The 19,901-nt window shown below is 38.7% G+C and overlaps 1 long non-coding RNA gene and 1 other non-coding gene across 2 annotated transcripts; both read right to left on the bottom strand.

Annotated features, from left to right (window-relative positions):
• Positions 1 to 2,170: 2,170 nt before the first annotated feature.
• Positions 2,171 to 4,846, bottom strand: LOC110939347. The gene is made up of 3 exons (XR_002592187.2): positions 4,724 to 4,846; positions 3,514 to 3,586; positions 2,171 to 2,334 (listed from the first exon to the last, which is right to left on the bottom strand). It is a non-coding gene; the product is annotated as an uncharacterized LOC110939347 (long non-coding RNA).
• A 14,538-nt stretch (positions 4,847 to 19,384) lies between these two features.
• On the bottom strand, positions 19,385 to 19,490 carry LOC118492762. The gene has a single exon (XR_004894764.1). It is a non-coding gene; the product is annotated as a small nucleolar RNA R71 (small nucleolar RNA).
• Between the last annotated feature and the right edge of the window lie 411 nt (positions 19,491 to 19,901).

The raw sequence follows: 19,901 nt of genomic DNA, 5'->3' as shown, positions 1-19,901 counted from the left end.
ACAATTTTAGGAAAGATTTTAGTCGGTGTTGGATGAACCGCGACTTATGACCAATGTTGTCAGAACGACAAATTCTGCTGTCAAATTTCAAACAAAAATCTGTAGTAAAAATGAGATATGTAAAAATGACATAATATGCAGTAAAAAAATAACCTGCACTCCAACATAGACGTAAAATCCAATCAATCATTTATATATTCAACGTAGTCAAATCCGGACAAGTAAAAAGCGACCCAATACACATTCAACCCGAAAGTCTACAATATTAATTGGTAAAATAACAATTCACTACTTAATCTATTCAAAACCATAAGCAAACTATATTTAAACTAAGGAATACCCAACCCGTCAAATAAAATTGGCATCAATTCCTTCAACGTCTTTTCTATATCTTCATCTGTAGCCGCTTTCGTGTCGTTCCACGTCTAAAAAATAGAAAATATTATAATTATTAGAATTTAGTTAACATCAACGAACAAATTGTTACAAACACATAACTACTCGTATGTGTGTGTGAGCATTTTTGCGCATGTTATCTTGTATATACTTATGCACATCTAAAAAATAATTAAGAAATAGACTTACTTTGGGAAATTGTTTTTGATACACATTGACAAAGTCGAACATAGATTGAAAAAGTATATAGCCGCATTCGCCTGTCTTAGCTTGTTGATTGCACTACAATAAATTAACAATTATTACTTATTCAAATTTTTGAAAATCAAATTAGGAAATAGAAAACAAACCTACATTAACCATATCAAATGTGGGTTTTATTGGCAACAAGGCGCTTTCAATCACACTTGTAAGACGAAAGTGGCTAGGATTTGTATTGCCCTTTAGTGAATCTAAAATATATACCCGTCGTATTTTTACGGGAATAATGAACAAAGTCCATTGTTTTAACAACTTTGTACGCGCGTCATAGCTGCAGAAAGAAATATGAAAATGGCAATCAAGGTTCAAATAATAGCATAAGCTTATGCTTCACAATTAAAAAAACATGGAGAAGAATCAAACCATGAAACACTTCACCAAACTTTGCAAAGCATTCTTGGAGCCCTCCATCAATTGTACGTTTGCTAAGACCTGGTTAAGAACAACAAAACCTCACTAAGATGCCTATAGCAGCACTGAATGTCACTAAGATGATTATTGCAGCATTAAATGTCAGTTGACTAAAACAAAATAAAGCATCAAACAACCAAAAGGCATGAACTTAAACACCATAATATTTTTTTTCAATATAAATTTAACACAAGGGCAAGTCATATTCCATTACATTTTCAATCTTTAGGGCGAATATGTATTTCAAACCATAACTGAATCCATATACTTATCTGCTTGCTAATAAGCTCTTTGAAGATGATTTTGGATCTGCAAGCACCAAGTAAGTTAGATGCCTTTAATATACTCAATAGAAAACTATAGAATTTGCATACACTTAAAATGGATGAGAGAAAAATAGATGCAAAAAAGAAGGAAATTCACATTTTGATAGTTCAGTTACGATCTAAAACCTACCTATGCACACCCCTATAGTATATTACTTTCCACACATGATTTTGGTACCCTACAATTACAGAACATGTTAAGACTATGGAGTATGGGGCGGGGGTTGGGGCGGGAGTTGGAGAGAAACGCCCAAGTCACCACACCGGGTGGGCTTGGGTTTGGGCGTGGCCCCTTGGGCGGAGTTTAAGGCCGGGCATGGGGCATGCTAGCGATCCTATGTGGCCGGCTCTTATTGGCTTGTTGGCTAGGGCATAGCGGGCCATGTTTAAATTTTAGATTTTTTTAATTTTAATACACCTGGCCAAGCCACGCCGGGCTAGCCACGCCCCTCCATACCCCTTTGAAATTGGCTTTTGGTCTTGGGTGCCCCATAGTCCACGTGTCGCACCATGCCCCCAACCCACGCCCCACCATACCCCACGGTCTAAATAGGCCAGCATTAGAAAATTAGGCTATGAATAGCTGAACATGTCTAAAAGAAAAATAACGCATTAACCAAACCGAGCCCTTTTTTATCTGTAATATGTTAGACCTTTTTTAATTATATGACTAAATTAGTGTAAGACCCTAACACGTAATTAACAAAAGTCGCAGCGGAAGTTCATGCCATAAAATTTCTTTCATTATAAACCTTATGTCTTACTTGAAAGTTCACTTTTAAAATAACTCTTTTATATTGAATACATCAAACTGACTCAATTATAGAATAAATCATAACTTATGTATAACAAATTACATCCTTAGACAACCCCGTACAATCCTTCATGTGACTCGGTCCTCGATCTTTATTCCTTGATGATCCTCCGTGACCCGTACAACCTGCACTCACCACATACATTCATCACATTAGTACACAATACATAAACAAGATTCCATCTCGTACACTTCCTATTGCGTTATCATCCTATCTTTAAGCATTTCATCTGCGTATCCATATTCTGGTGAGGCTTCAATAATGTACCTGCATTACTTATCATTCACGAGGCGCACTATTAATAACATATTACCCAACGTATCTAAATCATGCACACGTACATTTTTACATGTATACATACACATCTACATACGTACTTACCTTCCTACATCTCTACATACATGCATATACTCATACATACCTTCATATATACCAATTACATATCTACATACACACATACATTACTACGTCTCTACATACGTTCATATACACACACGTACCTTCATATATACATAAAATACACATCTACATATGTACATACACTAATATGTACACGTCCAAGATCTTACATGCCTCATATATATCCATACATGAATTACATGGTGCTTAGACTTGAGTTTGCAACTCATAAGTGTCGAGGGAACACTCGAAATCATGTTTAAAAGGCTTGCCATAAACCACGGATAATATACCGAAGCCTACAATGCATATATATCATAAATAACTAATTTTCAGCTTTTTGAACATGGGAAGGGCGTCGGCGACGGCCCTAGGGGGCGTCGGCGACGGCCCTTGCATTTGCCCGTAGCCCAAACCTCCGTAGACAGCAACATAACCCGTCAGCAAAACTGACATTTCCAGAGGGCGTCGGCGACGGCCCTTATGGGCGTCGGCGACGGCCTCTCAAATGTTGGTTTTTCCTGCTGTGTTGTTTCGTCGTTCGCGCGCACTAAAACTCGCATAACTTTCAACCCGTTTATCCGTTTAACCTCCCGTTTCTTCCTACATGCTTGTAAATTGGTTCTCTACCCTATGGACTCAAAATCCCACATCCGGATTAAGGAAATTCTTAACTTATGTGCTATTGGCTTATTATTCATTCACGGTTTATTCAACCCGTTCATGTTTTCATCAATCAACACTTTCGTTTTAACATCAAGACTGCATTTTGACCCGTTACATCTACTTAACAGAAATCATTGGTTTCATACCACACATCCGTATTGGTCCTCAATTAACTTACTTAACTAACTAGCACATATCTTTACATAAACAACTAAGAAGCGATTACGGAAATCACTTACCTTTTTGCGTCCGTTCCCTTGCCTCCTTTTGACCCGTTTGCCTTTCTTGCTTGAGTCCATTTCCACATGATCCCTATACTTTCAAGTCATTATGTCCACATCATAGTTAGTATGCACGTTTGTTCATATCACATCCATTTCTAACTCTTAATTATATAGACTTTCATTAGTCAAACATTAACATGCATACGACATAAACTGACAACCACATTGTTTACATTCTCTTAATCAAATTTATCATCATGCATACCCATGCATAATTGTCCTAACACATATACATAATTCTTTAAAATCTCATAAACACATTCCTACGTTTAATCATGTGACTCGCATATTCGTTGACCTTTCCGAAAAGTCAATGGTCATGCTTACTTATTTCCAACTTATGAACATACACACACATTTATCTTGATATGATAGATTATTGTAATCACAACATACACATTTCACTTTCACGCCATGTGGTACATACAACTACATGATCACTTAATTTCATACCCTATGTTTCACAAGATCATTTTCATGTAATCGTAACATCATATTTAACTAGTAGTCCACAACTTCTACATTTAGTACACGTTCATTCTATATTACCATTATGCCACTAATCCGCCTCATGGTGTGCACCACCTTTCAAGCTTTGAGTACTAGTTCCTAAAGCATACTTTTACTAAATCACATCATTAACTACTACCCATATGTATTTCATTCAAAACACGTATCTCATGCTAATCTTAACTATCAATACTACATTATCACATCCTATGCCAAGTTACTCAATTCTTGCATACAATTTCCCTTCTTATCTTCACCTAGTCATTTCATCAAACACTTGGTGTGCGTACACCATTCAATGCACAATGTACAACTAACTCATGCATAATCTTCCAAGTTCTTATCTTCATTCATCAAATTCAACCAAATATCATGCATACTCTATAATATACACAATTCATCTAACAAGAATTTATCTAATGCCTCACACTACATCATGATTTGAACAAGACTTGGACATGGGTGAAACACCCATGTCATCTTCATCACCCAACTAGTGGGTTTTCATCTTAAACATCAATTTACTTGAAATTACATACAAAATAAGTTCTAGTTGATGCTTCTAATACCTAATCATGCTTAGTTTCATATGAATTCATGGATTTGATCATAACCCATTTCCAAAAAGATTATCAAATAAGAATCTACAACTTACCAAGTGATTTATAGGGCTAGATGATCAAGAATTCATGTACATGCATTAGATTTGGGCTGAATTCCCTTTTCAATTTGATGAAATTGCATCTTTTGAGCATTCTCCCCTTCTTCTCTCTTGTTGGTGTCGACACACACACACACCAAACACATACAACTACTGACTTTTGCACTTAACCAAAACTTCATCTCAAATCTTTAATTTCAGCCCCTCATGTTTGTTATTTGCCCATAATTGTCCCAATTTCATTCCTTGTTTGTTTTGACTAACTATGTAACTAGGTTAGGTAGCCTAGTCATCTTATTTTAAGTTTTATCATTTAAAACATATGGCAAATGTAAACATTCAAGTTTTGGGGCGTTACACATACACTTAACTAGGTTAAATAGCCTAGTTATTTATTTCACGGTATATCATATAAGGACATATAGCGAATATAAACATTCGAGTTTTTGGGGCGTTACAATTAGACCCAAAACAAATTTTGATTTGTTACCAAACCCGTACGATCAAATAGAAAGCAAACTAAAACAGTGGCATATCAAGAATATGGTTGCACGTTAGATAGAAAAAAAATGAATATACCTTCTTTGGACGAAACTGAAGTTTTGTGGTGTAACAATTTTTTTTGGAGGCACTTCAACATGATGTTCAATAAGGCTAGTAATCCATAGTAAATGATCACTTACGAATCAAATATAACAATACTAGGTCCGCTATAGACATAAAGCAAATTAAAACCATATGAAATTAATGATTGAGTAGAAGAGGATCAATTACCCATACTATCTAGAGAACGGTGAAACTAACCGTTAACAAAAGTGGAGGAGTCACTGCTGTAAGATTGTTACTTAGCGATTGGAGATGGATCGGGGGAAGATGGTAGAGTTCTGTAGAAGGTAGAATGGAGCCTGCATCGGGTGGCGAACCTTGAAGCTCAACACTGTCATCCCCTTCACACACGAGTTGCTCGTATTGCTCGCACTAACCCTAACTTTTTGATTGCTAAGGAGGTGAGACTTGAGATAGTGGAACGAGGGAGTTAGATTTTGAAATGGTTTGAAAATCTCAAAAAAAATAAAATAAGAATTGGGAAATGGGCGGGTGAATTCTATTTGGGATTTATGGAGGGAAGTGAAAATAAGAGGAAACCATAATAAAATAAAAGAAAATTAATATATTTAATATGATATAATAAATACTTTGGTGTATATGTAAATTTATAGAAATAAAACCAAAACATACATAACATAGAAGTTTACATCTACAAGAACTAGTGGGTTTTACGCACTTCGTGATGAGTTTTTAGTCGGTATCGGTTTAAACTATTACCATTGGTTCGGTTTGTTATAAACTGGTATGATACCGGCACATGTTTTACATCGATTGGAAAACCATAAATTGATTAGCAGTGTAACAACCCGCACGTTCGTGCGTTGTTACTACTCGTTATATTCGTTACGCCTAGCACCAGAGATTCGGATCATAATGTACCTATATCGCATATATCGCTATGTCGCAATATTTTCGCATACTTTATCACTATCACATCACATTGTACTTGCTGACAACCACGAAGATGTCGAGTGAGGACCAATTCTACCCTCCTTTATAGCCGTGATCTGTCGCAGTGCAACTCAATACTCAAAAACGCACTCGCAGGCACGCGTAACTCGATTATCGCAGGATTTGAAATATGGATATGTATATACGACCCAAATGTGACTAGTTAAAATAAATACATGAAAATGTGGATGTGAATGTGTGACCAAACTATCGCAACGCTTAACGATCAAAACGAAACGCCGAAACACTGACCATCGGAACCACTCGATCGAGTGACAGCTCGATCGGACGGTCACCCGATCGGGTTGCCACCCGATCGGACTGCCGCCCGATCAGACTGCCACCCGATCGGGCTGCCACCCGATCGGACTGCCACCCGATCGGTGACCCACCCGACCCGTGACACTCCAGCACCTCCACTCCTCTTCACCTATAAATAGCACTTGTCACATCACTTGAACAGTGATGTGACAGCTCCCACTCGACCAGCACGCTTTGGGGCTTCCCTCTCTCGATTTCTCGCGATTCTTGTAAGTTTTCAACCTAAATCTTGTACTTCTATGATCTACGCGCACTCCTACACCTTTCTATCTTTCGAATCTTAACTTTTAACCGTGAAATCACCGGATTTGAGGTGTGCTAGGATGATGTCATCATAGAGTTCTTATGAACTTCCTATGTTGGCTTCAATCCACCAAGAACAACTTAGATCTGAACGATTTCCACATAAATAAACAAAGATCTTGCATAGGTCTGAACATATTCATGGTGAAAAAGGATTGAAAGAGGGTTTCTAACTTTCTTTCAGCTCTTTTACATTCAATGCACTCAAAACCGATGGAAATCGGATCTTGTTCTGACCTCTACTCGTCCTTAGTGTTGTGTTAGCGCAAGATCTAGATTCTATCCATGAGACCACTGATTTCAGGTTAAGCAAGAACAACTGACTTGAACCGGTTAACTGGTTAAACTTGGGTGATTCCTGTTCGACCGGGTATACCCCTGTAGTTTGTAATTCCTCACTTTCTTCCACATTTAGTTCCGTATGATCCATGATTCATTCGTTTGAAGGTATGAGCATCATGTAGGGTTACTGTAAAGTATATTTATCCTTGTTGACATTTTGAACTCTTGAATTCACATACTCTCTATGTTTGTCAACTTTAGTCCCTCTGACGTATTCTTTCTCACGTTCAAGCTTATGACACGTGTCAATACATTATAGGACGTAAAGTTTCGAGGTGTTACAACATTACCAGTTCGAACGGATTGCCGTGAACTTGTTCTCACTAAAGTGTCCTACCAATCGGGTTGCCGCTCGATCGGACCGCCGTCCGATCGATCGACCTGAAAGGTAGAGATACTTCTCTGTTTTCAAAATGCTACAACGGAAACTTCAAAAGGCAAGCCATGATACACAACACATCTTTCCCAAACGAGGTAGCAATCCAATCGAGTGGTCACCCAATCGACCGGCCACCCGATCAGATTTCCACCCGATCGACTGACCGCCCGATCGGATTGCCACCCGATCGGAGTACTGTTCGATCCAATGACACTTTACACCGTTTAGCGCACTATTCGACGCTTACGCTATCAATCTGTAATCAGGCTATTCTCAGACGCGCTCCCTTTAATCCAACCAAGTTATGTTTACTTGCTGAGCACCGACTGTGAGTATACTCGAACCCCTTTTTATCGCATTTTGGGTGTAACATACGTTCCTATTAAATTGAATTTATCAAAACGAATTATTCAATCAAACTGTTTATCACTTGCGAATAACTGTTATGCATATTTATACGTGATGCTAAGTTGTAAAGAATTGTAACTTGGGGTTATTGTTCTCATACCAATAACCCCTTTTCCCTTGAAGTCTACCCAAGTGACGAGATTGAGGAACACCGATACTTTTGACAACATCCAAATAACCTGTGAATAAGTTAAGCATTGCAATATTAATTAAATTTAACAAAACTAAAATATTGTAAACGTTATGATATCACACCTGTGTAGAACTCATTCACTTCTTCAGAAGTATATCCTTCAACAATACTACCCTCGGGCCGATTACGATTTTTTACACAACCATTTAAGAAACCCATGTATCTTTCAAAAGGGTACATGTAGCATAGAAATACAGGACCGCAAGCCTGAATTTCTCTTACGATATGCATCACCAGGTGAACCATCACATCGAAAAGTTTGGTGGAAAATACATCTCAAGTTCACAGAGTGTGACGATAATTTCTGTTTGCAAACTTTCTTGTGATTGTGGATTTATTATTTTCGAATGAATCGTGTTGAAGAACGGATAAAGTTTTGTGATTGTATGTCGGATCTTTTCCGATAACGATCCACGGATTGCAATAGGAATCATATGTGTCATCAAAACATGACAATAATGAGACTTTATACCAAGCAATTTATAGTCTTTCAATGACACCACCCTTTTTATGTTTGCAGAATAGTTGGACGGAACTTTAATACCGTGTTCCCATTTTTTTTTCTTTTGTTGACATTGTATAGCACGCCGGTGGTAGAAAAAAACCCTTAGGTTGCGCAACAGGATGGAGCCCTTCACGTATTCCCATTTCTTGCATATCTTTACGGACATTGATCCCATCTTTAGTTTTCCCGGGAATGTTTAACAACAAGCCAAGCAAGCTCTCACATACATTTTTCTCGATATGCATAACATTTAAGCGATGTCTAACTTGTAAATGCTTCCAGTAAGGCAAATCCCAAAAGATAGACTTTTTTTTCCGAATGTCTGGCTCCAAACGAGATTTTTTCCCCAACTCGACGTTTAAATTTCTGACTTTTGAGAACGCATCAAATTGTTTCCTTACTTTTCCATGCTCTGGTTTTCCATCAAACTCCAGAGCTTTGTTTCGGTAATCATGATTGATTGGAAGGAATCTTCGATGTCCCATGTATACGGTTTTTCTGCAATTATTTAATCACATTGAACTCGTGTCATCTTCACAAACAGGACAAGCAAGATTACCTTTGGTACTATATCCTGACAAATTACCATATGCTGGAAAATCACATATGGTGCAAAAAATCATGGCACGCAAATCAAAATATTCTTTCTTATAAGAATCATACACGTTGACACCTTGACTCCATAGGGTTTTAAGGTCATCTATTAATGGAGCCAAATAAACATCAATTTCATTACCAGGTTGTTTCGGACCCTGGATCAACAACGACATCATTATGTATTTTTTTCATGCATAACCACGGTGGAAGGTTGTAGATGCAAAGAAGAACCAGCCATGTACTGTGGCGACTGCTCATGTTTCCGAAAGGGTTGATCCCGTCCGAACTAAGTCCAAACCGATTGTTAAACCTGAGGTCGTTTACACAAGTGAACCAAGAACGCACAACTCCAATTAATACTCTTGCTTACAGCCTTTGATCAAACAAAATAAACGTTATAGAACCAAAAGGAAACAAACCTTTTTTCTTATTCAAAACTAAACCTTGCTTATTTATAAACCTAAGCTACTATCCTAATTAATTACAAACTTACTACAACTAGGAAACTTGCCTTTTATCTCTATCCATGTCATACTTAGAAAATTCAAATAATATATATATATCTCCATTGTATCATACTTAAAAGGGGTTTTTTAATTATATTTTAAGTCAGGGTTTGTAAACACTGTCTAAAGCTATGTAAGCATATTTGAAGTCGGGGTTCGTATCAAAAGACGCGAATTTTATTAGTGTTCAATTATATTTTAAGTCAGGGTTTGTAAACACCGTCTAAAGCTATGTAAGCATATTTTAAGTCAGGGTTCATACCAAAAGACACAAATTTTATTAGTGTTTAAAGGATATTTCGTTAGTATCCTGAGGTGATGAGATTGTGTGTGTATATTTAGACGGGGTTATGTGCATTACCGCGTCTAAAAACAAAATTGAACCCCGTCTAATGGTTACTTGTGTACTAGTGGTAAATTGCTAAATTCGTCCCTGAGGTTTGACTCAAATTGCTAGATCAGTCCAAAATCAAGTTTTGTTGCTAAAATAGTCATTGGCCCTAATTTATGTTGCTAATTCAGTCCACTGAAAGGGAAAATGATTGGACTAAATTAGCAATTTGAGTCAAACATTAGGGACGAATTTAGCAATTAACTCCTATTAGTTCGACTGAATTAGCAACATAAATTAGGGCCAATGACTATTTTAGCAACAAAACTTGATTTTGGACTGATCTAGCAATTTGAGTCAAACCTCAGGGACGAATTTAGCAGTTTACTCAAATAATTATATCCAAAAACAAGTTTAATTAGTGGAGATACCATACGTGTGACAAATCTCACAAAAGTGAGGTTCAAGAAATATAAAAATATATTAATCCGATATAAAAATAATAATGAATTAACTTTGTTTAAAAATGAGTTTTTAGATATTATATAAGGTTTACACTGGTATTGTTTATTATAAGTTAGATTGGATTATATTATATTAAATTAGATTAACAAATTAGGTCAGAACCTCGTGTATTACACGGGTTGAATAAATATAATTTTATATACTAAGTAATAAAATAGTTAAATCTTTTAAAAACTCATGTATTGCACGATTTGAATAAACACATGTCTTTACACGAATAATGTAATCCGTTAAAACATTTAGTCATCAAGATGCGTTTTCTAACAAAAGGAACTTTTAGATACTATTTACTTATTGTAACATCTCACTTTATTTTTTATTAGGTTAGAGAGTTGTGTATTACATGGTTTATAACATTTTACTGTCTTTTATTTATTATTAGGTTAGAAACTTAAGTGTTACCTGATGTTGGATAATCAGCAGAAAAAAAAAGAAAAGAAATATTTTAGTAAAAAATAATAAATATACAAGAGATAAGCTGGATATTATGATTTAATATTATTATTTCATTGGAGTGTAAAACGGGATAATGGGATCCTTTATTAGAAATAGGATTTCTAAATACATGTATACAAAATTACATTTATTTAAACCATGTGTAATACACATGGTTTTCAAATATATAACTTTTTTTTTATTATTTGATATATAAAGTTACATTTATTTAACCCGTACAATATGCGGGGTTCATAAAAATATAACTTTTTATTATTTAATATATAATATTACATCTATTCAACCCGTATAGTACATATGGTTCTTATAGATATAACTTATTTTATTATTTAATATATAAAATTACATTTTCTTCAACTCGGGCAATAAAGGAGGCTTTTAAAAAGATAATGTTTTATTATTTTGTATATAAAATTCATTTATTCAACCTGTGTAATACACGAGGTTATAACCTAAGTATGTTATTAAAGTAAATATAACAATAAACTATAATAATAATAATAATAATAATAATAACACAAAACTATATATTATTATAAAAATAAAATTACTATTCATGGCACTTGGTCAACAATATATATATAATAATTAGGATAAGGATCAAAATATATTTTTAAATAAAATAATTGTAAATTATGATGGTGAAGAAGAAAGTGACATGTGGCATTTAATGGAGTCTTTTATTAATATTTAGATTTAGATTAGATTAGATTAGATTGGTAATGTAAAATTAGTATTATAGATTAAAATAACTAAGAAAAACATATTGAAAGTGTAATAGGATAGTAATTGTCATAACTGTTAAAAAATACAAGTTTAGTATTGATAAATATTAAAAGAAAAAGAAAACATAGTTCGTGGCTTCGTGCTTTGTAAAAGACTGTAAATAGTGGGCCCAATAAAACAAGAGTGGGCCAAGCCTGCTAAAGAGACGCAAAATGTGGACTCGATTACTATAGGCTGCAGCCCTAACGAGTTTATCAGTCAGTTTAAAACCTCATCCGTATTAGGATGTACATTTGGTACCAGGTAGTAGGGATGGGCATAATAACCGGTTTTAAACCTGACCTGGCAGACTCGATCTGGAACCGGTTCCAGTTCTCACCCTCCTTATTGAAGAACCGGTTCCGGGTTAAAAAACCCGTAGGTTCTTACCGGGTTCCACTTTTTATAAAAAACTTGATACGTACCCGGTTTCTCCGTACCCAACTAAGAACCGATGCATTAAACTATAGACAATGTTACGGTGGAATCGATTCCTAGCCGTTTCATTTCAACCAAACATTACATTACATTAAATTAAAACCGGTTACATAACACTAAACATTACATTAACATAAAACACATTAAATCCAACATTACATAAACACACTAAACCTTCGAAGAACCGGTTCCGGATGCTTCACCGGCTTCACTTTTCTTCGTCGTAGCCCTTGTAACCGGACAATAACGGTCGGTGTGTTTTATAAGCGTCGAGTTTGCCGTAGCCTTCATGAACTTCCCGCAACCTTTGCATCGTGCCATCTCATGGCTATCGGTCATTAAGCACAAATCAAAGTGCTTCCAAACTTGGGGGTTTTTCTTGGTTTCCAAAACCATGACTACTTCATCGTTGCACGCCATAGCGAGCTTTGAAAGCGATTAGAAGGTGTAACTTGAAACCGATATTAGTTTTTTTTTTTTGAACTCCTACACTTATATTTGATGTTGATAGGTATATATATATACTTGAAACCGACTTAAATTGGCCATAAATCGATTCCTAATGGCATTATAGCCGTTGGAATCGATTTCAACAGGTGTTTTGCAACTTTTTTCTGTAAGTTACCCGAAGGAAGCGGTTCCTCCAAGGAACCGGTTACAGTATACCCGGAATCGGTTAGAATCAGTTCTGGTCTTTTTGGTTTAAAATCGGGTAAGAACTGGAACCGGTTCCTACAAGAATCGGTTTCATTCAACCTCAGTCAAGAACCGGGTACGGTCAGGAACCGGTTTCGGGTATAACAAAAACCCGATTTGCCCATCTCTACCATGTAGGCAGGTATCGGTATCCATGGTCGCAAAAACCGCTAGGCGCTCCCTAGTCGGAGTCGGGAGTACTCGACATAGACGGAGAGTACTCAGCCTAGGCGACGAGTACTCGTGCCTCGACAGCCTACCATGTAGCGAGTACTTGACCTTCGAGACCTTGTTTTACAACCATACCGGTACCGCACCGGTACCGCACCGTACCATGTATATTCGGTACCGGTACCCATTTCTTCTATTTTCGGTACAGGTACCAGTATTTATGGGTAAAACACCGTTACCGTACCGGTATATTCGGTACCGAACGGATACCATGCTCATCCCTAATCCAAATGTATAGACCGTAAATATAATGAGTCTTTACTTTGGGTGCTCTGGACATGTTATATTCTATGTAGAGAATTGTATAATATACTTGTTTATAGTATTTCACATATAATGAGAAATAACAAAATATATAAATGTTTATGTGTTATTAGAGGTTTATATTTAAAATTGACTTTTTTTATTAAGTGTTACGTTTAGTCATATTTTTTTTTTGTTCCTACAACCAATTCTAGTGACCACATTACAACATCCAATTTGAAGAAACACGGAACTAATTTTAAGGTTAATCAGTTTAGTTTATGTTTCAAATATGAGGGTTAATCTTCTTAAACTGTCCTGAGCTCCGATTTGATCCAATCTTCCTGCAAAACAGAACACCGCTATCTCGTTAAGAGGGGAATATGGGGGTTTCCCTCTTAACCAGACTCTGGCGTGAGAATAAGTATCTGCTTTGGGGAAATAAGTGTGTGTGTTAAGAGTAAGAGTGAAGAGAGTAGAATGTTTAACCTGTGCATGAAGGTCTCTATTTATAGCCGGAGAGGTGTAAGAAGAGATGGGCTGATGGGCCGGAAGGCGACAAACAGGGAATATCCTTCTTGTCTCACTAGTATCTACCGTTAGTGCCTTCTAGAAGATCTCCGGTGCTGGCGCACCATGATTGGAGCCACGTGTCATTGTTGTCGGCCTTGCCGTCCCTCTGCCATCAGCAGGTAAGTGGAGATCATGGGGCAGGTGTCGCCACCCCCTGATTGGTGCCACGTAGATGTCCTTGTGTACTTATTGTCTCCTGCATGTCAGACGATCGTGGAGCACGATAGAGCATAGCCTGGTGGACGCTGATTGGCTCTTTCTTCTGCCACTTGTACCTTGTGTACTTTCTGAAGTGGCCTTGCGCTCTAACTCATGCGCGACCCTTGTTGGGCACGTAACTAGCCCGCGCAGGGATGTAGGGACTGAAGGCTCTTATTCAGAATGTAAGTTTGAAAATTGATGTTATCTCTTGTTTCGACCTCACGCGAGGCCATGTTCAGCTTGAACAGCCCGCGCGAGTCTGGAAATTGATCAGCTTGCTGAGTAAGAAGTATGGTCCCGCGCACGACCTGAATGGTCTGCGCGGCTTTTCGAGACCATACCTCTTCAAGTCCCCCAAGTCCAGCGCTGCACCATGCGTGAAGTAAGTGGTTGGAGCTCTGGACTTAGAAAAATGAAAGTGCTAGCTGTGAGAAATGCTTGCTTGTTCTTGGTGGGCGGCGCGCGTGTAAGTGTTTGTCAGTTACTACAGCGCGACTACCAGATCTGTCTGTTGATAATTTTCTGCTTTTGAGTGTAAGCGCGCAGGTTCATTGGATAATTATGAATGTTGCGCGACCTGAGTAACTTATGCATGAAGTTTGTAGTAATTTTAAGCAGGAAAAACCTCGAATTTTAAACTCTGACAGGTTGGTGCAAATGTCGTTGAATGCGACATTTGAGTTGACTGCTGACACGGTTATGATGATACTGTTGCTGACGGTTCGGCTTTCCGTCGTCATCCCGAGAATCCCGCCTTACGTGGTGTCTGCTGATTGGTTACGCGCGCGGTTAATCCGGCACGTTTACCCATCGCATTAAATGCGATGAGTATAAATAGTTGACGAGAGGAGAGAGGATTTCACAAATCCTTCTTCCGTTTCCACTTTTCTCTCTCGAGTATTCAAAGTTTCTTCAAATCTTCAAGTATTCCAAAGCAGATTTTCAAGTTTTTGAAGGTAGTCTTCAAACTTTCCAGAAGTTTAGACGATTTTCGTCCCGTTTTCAACCTCCTTTATAAATGGCTGACGAAGAAACGCAACTTGAAGAGGGTCCTCTCCCTGTTCGCAGATTGGATCAGGGGTTATTTGAGCAAATAACCATAGGCTTTGGGTTTCCATCGGAGTGGGATGCACGATATCCTAGTCAAGGCCAAACAGCCGCTGATGCACCGCGAAGGTATATTACCCTCTTCGAAGACTTTTTCCTTCAGGGGAATTTCAGGCTGCCGGCGACGGAGTTCATGGCACATATCCTCCATTATTATGGCTTTCATATATCTCAACGGAGTCCACTCGGTATGGTGAGGGTGCGGCACTTCGAGTTCTTATGCCGATGTCACGAGATAGAACCCGCAGTTGATAAATTCCGGGTGTTTTACCAGTTGATTAGGAACATAGGGTTTTACTCTTTTGGAAATCGGGGTTCTGCCAAGAAGATTCTTCTGAATCCTCCCAAGAGTTTCCATGACTGGAAGAAGAAGTTCTTCTTCATCATCAGAGAGGAGGTCATTCCGATCGCGATGATCTTTCAAGCGTCGTATACAATTGAGAAGGAGGAACTTGCTATCCCCACGCATGCCGATTGGTATTTAAAGCTTACTGCGACGCCGAATCGGATTTTTGGAGAAAACGTACTGGTTGCGGTGCAAATGAGTGACAAATGGCCGGAGACTAGCACGGAAGTTCCTATCCTGAAGTTTGAAGATAGAGGTATGTTGTTTCTCCAGTTCATCTTCCTTAGTTATTTTTCTGCGCTTAACTGTTGAAATTGGTTGCAGAAGCGCATCTGTATCAAGCTGCTTTCCCCACCTTTGGTGGATCAATGGGTGTGCGCCCGCTGGAATCAGGGGAGCAATACTGGTATAAGCGGATCAAAGGTTATTTTCTGTATCCCCTCACTGGAGCCTTTGCCAATCCTCCCGCCGCAACCAAAGGTGCGCATCTACCCAACCCCCGGCCCTTGCGTGCTGTGACTTCCGCTGGGAAAGAAATTCTTTATCTTTCCAGCGAGGAGTCTGTAGGGTCATCAGATGGGGAGCTAAGTTCCTAGTCTAACATCTTTGCAAGTGTGTTGCGCGACCTTGGCATAGATCCGGAGGAGAAGAAGAAGAAGAGCAAGAAGAAGAAGGTGATAACCATAGATGCTGAGGTGACCAGCAAGAAAGGCGGCAGTAGCCGCGCGACTGTTGTAGCCTCTGATAAAGGTACTCTTAGATTTCGGCAGAGTAACCTGGAAGACTACGTTGTTGCAAGTGACTCACTTGAGGGTTTGTCCCGTATAGGTGAGAAGAAGACCAGCGCTGTAGGTTCAAAGAGTTCTGGAAGTGCAGGGTCAAAGAACCCAGATGCTGGTGCTACTCCCTCTTTAATCACGCTGGATGAAGAGGAGGAAGAAGAGCGTGAGAAAGAACCTGCTCTCAAGTTAGTGAGTCGGAAGAGAATTAGAGAAGAGACTGCTGCGGGCGTCAAAGCAGCGCAGAAGGCTGAGGGAGTCCTTGTGATAGGGAAGCAAAGCAAGCTGCGCTCTGACGGGTGGTCCATAGGACAACCCTTAATCATGTTAAAAGACGAATTAATCCTTCCCTTAATCGTGTAATTATCTTGAATTAGATAACTACTGTTGCTTATGCCTCAGGTGCGGTTTGGCGGTTTAAAGTGAAGAAAAGTGCAGCTTTGGAAGGTTTGAAGTTGAACGGGTCGAGTTTGAAGCAAAAAATGAAACGAAGAAGGAAAGTCAGCTCTCCACCGTAAATTACGGTCCTACCGTAATTTACGGTAGACCTAAAATTCACCTGGAGGCTGCCGTAAATCAGTTAACTTGCACCGTAACAATTTCATGTCCACCGTAACTTACGGTGGAGCCGTAAGTTACGGTGGAGTCTGCGGAATTTATGTAACTGCCACATTAATTCAGTTTTGGGGGTGTCTTTTCATCTATCATCATCATTGGTCGGTTAGAGAACACTTTGGGGCGATTTTGGCTACCTTGGCTTGGTTTTAGACAATTTCTAACATTCGGTTTGTGTTTTCGATTGGTATGAACATTGAATTGCTTGTTATGATCATTCACCAAGCTATGTGTGGCTAAAACTTTCGGTGATCATCTTAGGTGCAGGTTTCTCTTGAACTTTTGTGTGTTTATTTCTGAATTTCTAGAATGATAACTTGTGTTTGCTTGTTTATCATGGTGTATGCATAATTGTTTGTAGCATGTTAATTGATAGTGCAATTTCTAGTCTCAATCGTACGTTCTTGGTGCCGTTGGCAATCGAGATATCACGGGAAGGGTTAGGGTTGGTTATTGATTAATTGGTCATCGGGAAACAACCTCGCGTTTATATAATCCGAGTACTTTGTTCCCTTTTATCACTTCAATTATCTATACACGAGTTATGTCTATGTAACTCTTTCTAGTTGGAATTACACACAATTGTTTAAAGAAACTGAATCCTAAGATGGTCATTGTTTTCCTAATCTGTTAAACAACCAATTTTGATTTGCACTTAGTTATTAATTTAGTTTTCTAAAACAACAATCTAAATCATTGATCTTTATTTTTTGCAAATTAGGTTAATTGTAGTTTAATTGCAAAGCTATATAATCGACATATTTTCCACATACTCCCTAAGTTCGATACCCTCTTACCACTATCTATAGTTGTTTTTGGGATTAAATTTGCGTGTACCTACGACAGCACGTCAAATTTTGGCGCCGCTGCCAGGGAGTAGTGCGCAACGTGTGTCAGTTTGTTAGTTTTGCTTTGTTATTTTCGGGTTTACACTGGTGTGTTTAGTGTGCAGGTTCTACAGGTGCATGCATACTAGAGGCTCTCACAAAGCGTCACCATTGTCATTTGATCCGGAAATCGAAAGAACGCTAAGGCAAAACAGGGTTTTATTACGAGAAAACCGAATCATTGGTTCACCCACTTCACCAATTACACCAAGAAACATCATGGCCGATTCACAAATTCCACCTACAACGGGTCAAACGACCTCATCATTTATACCTACTTCCACACAACCATCACCAAACACAACTATACCAAATTCCACTACAATTCCTACTCCACCTCATGACACTACACCAACCAACACCACACAACCCATTACTACCCAAGAAGAACCAACCATTACCTTTAACCCATCCACTACTATACCACCATTGTCCCATTTCTTCCCGGGTGCGGGTCCGTCATATTCAAGCCATACCATAGCACCAATTTCGACCATTGTCCACGCTACTTCAACATTCAGACCATCGAACCAAACGGGTTTTCAATATTCAACTTTTCCATTTGGGCAATCGTCGGGAGTTCAAGGAGATGGGTATGATGAAGGATTTGAGGAGTTTGAAGGTTATGATGAGGATGGGTATGCTTACGGGGGTTATGGTGATAAAGGAGAATTCGGATATGTGCAAAGTCAATCTCAAGGGATGGCAAGTGTCGGTGGAATGCAACAACAACAACAACAACAACTCGTACCACAACACATTCGGCCAAGACCACAAGGGCCACCATTGCAACATCCTATTCCATTGCAACAAATTCGGCCACAAAATGTACAACCACAATTTCAAAGACCACCTCAACGCCCACCGATGCGACAACAACAGTTTCAACAACAAATCGCACCACAAGGGCAAGTACCTAGGCCAATGGGTCCTATTCCTCCAAGAGGTAGATTCGGTGTACCAAGGAGACACCTTAGAGAAAATGTGAGGGGCATCGAAGCACATTTTAGGCCGGTAATCACTCAAAACCCTTCACCGGTAGTCATTCCTCATAATGATCAAGGGCGAACATTTGAAGTGAGGACCAACTCTTTGCAAAGTTTACCAAAGTACAAGGGGTTAGCAACGGAGGAGCCTTACTTTCATTTAGAGGCTTATGACTCGATTTGTAACACTCTTGGGAGTCAAGGGTTCTCGGCTGATGATATTAAATTGGTATTATTCCAATTTTCTTTGGAAGATAAGGCAAAAGAATGGTTCTACACTTTGCCTTCGGCATCCATATATACATGGGGGGAGATGCAACAAACCTTCTTGGATGAGTTTTACACCGCCCAAAAGACCAACGACGCAAGAAAGGGGTTGAGAAGCTTCCAACAACAACATGGTGAGATGTTTCACGAGGCATTTGAGTGTTTCAATATGATGATTAAAAATTGCCCTCACCATGGAATCGAATTGTAGGAGTTGATGAATGCCTTTCACGAAGGGTTGAGTGCCGAAGATGCATGTGATTTGATGTCCATTACCGGTGGGACTTTTGGTACAAATTATGAGAATGATGATTGGGAGTTCTTGGAGAGCATGGCAACTACATCAAAGAGAAAAGCTCAAGCATCAAGGAGAGCGCGACCGGCCATAGCCCGACCTCAAGTGCACGCCATAGATGATGGTAATGTTCAAACTACTAACCAAATTTATGATGTTTGTGCTTTGTGTAATGAAATAGGGCATGCGGCTGAGAATTGCCAAGGGATGATGGAAGGACAATATGTAGAAGTCCATGTGGTTCAAGGTCAAGGTCAAGGAGGGGGTGGTAGAAATTACAACAACATGAACTCTAATACCTACCATCCCGGGTTGAG

The sequence above is a fragment of the Helianthus annuus genome, chromosome 5, assembly GCF_002127325.2.
Source record: "Helianthus annuus cultivar XRQ/B chromosome 5, HanXRQr2.0-SUNRISE, whole genome shotgun sequence".
Taxonomy (NCBI): Eukaryota; Viridiplantae; Streptophyta; class Magnoliopsida; order Asterales; family Asteraceae; genus Helianthus; species Helianthus annuus.
Note: the sequence above shows the minus strand (reverse complement) of the source record. Positions and strands in the feature narration are given on the sequence as shown.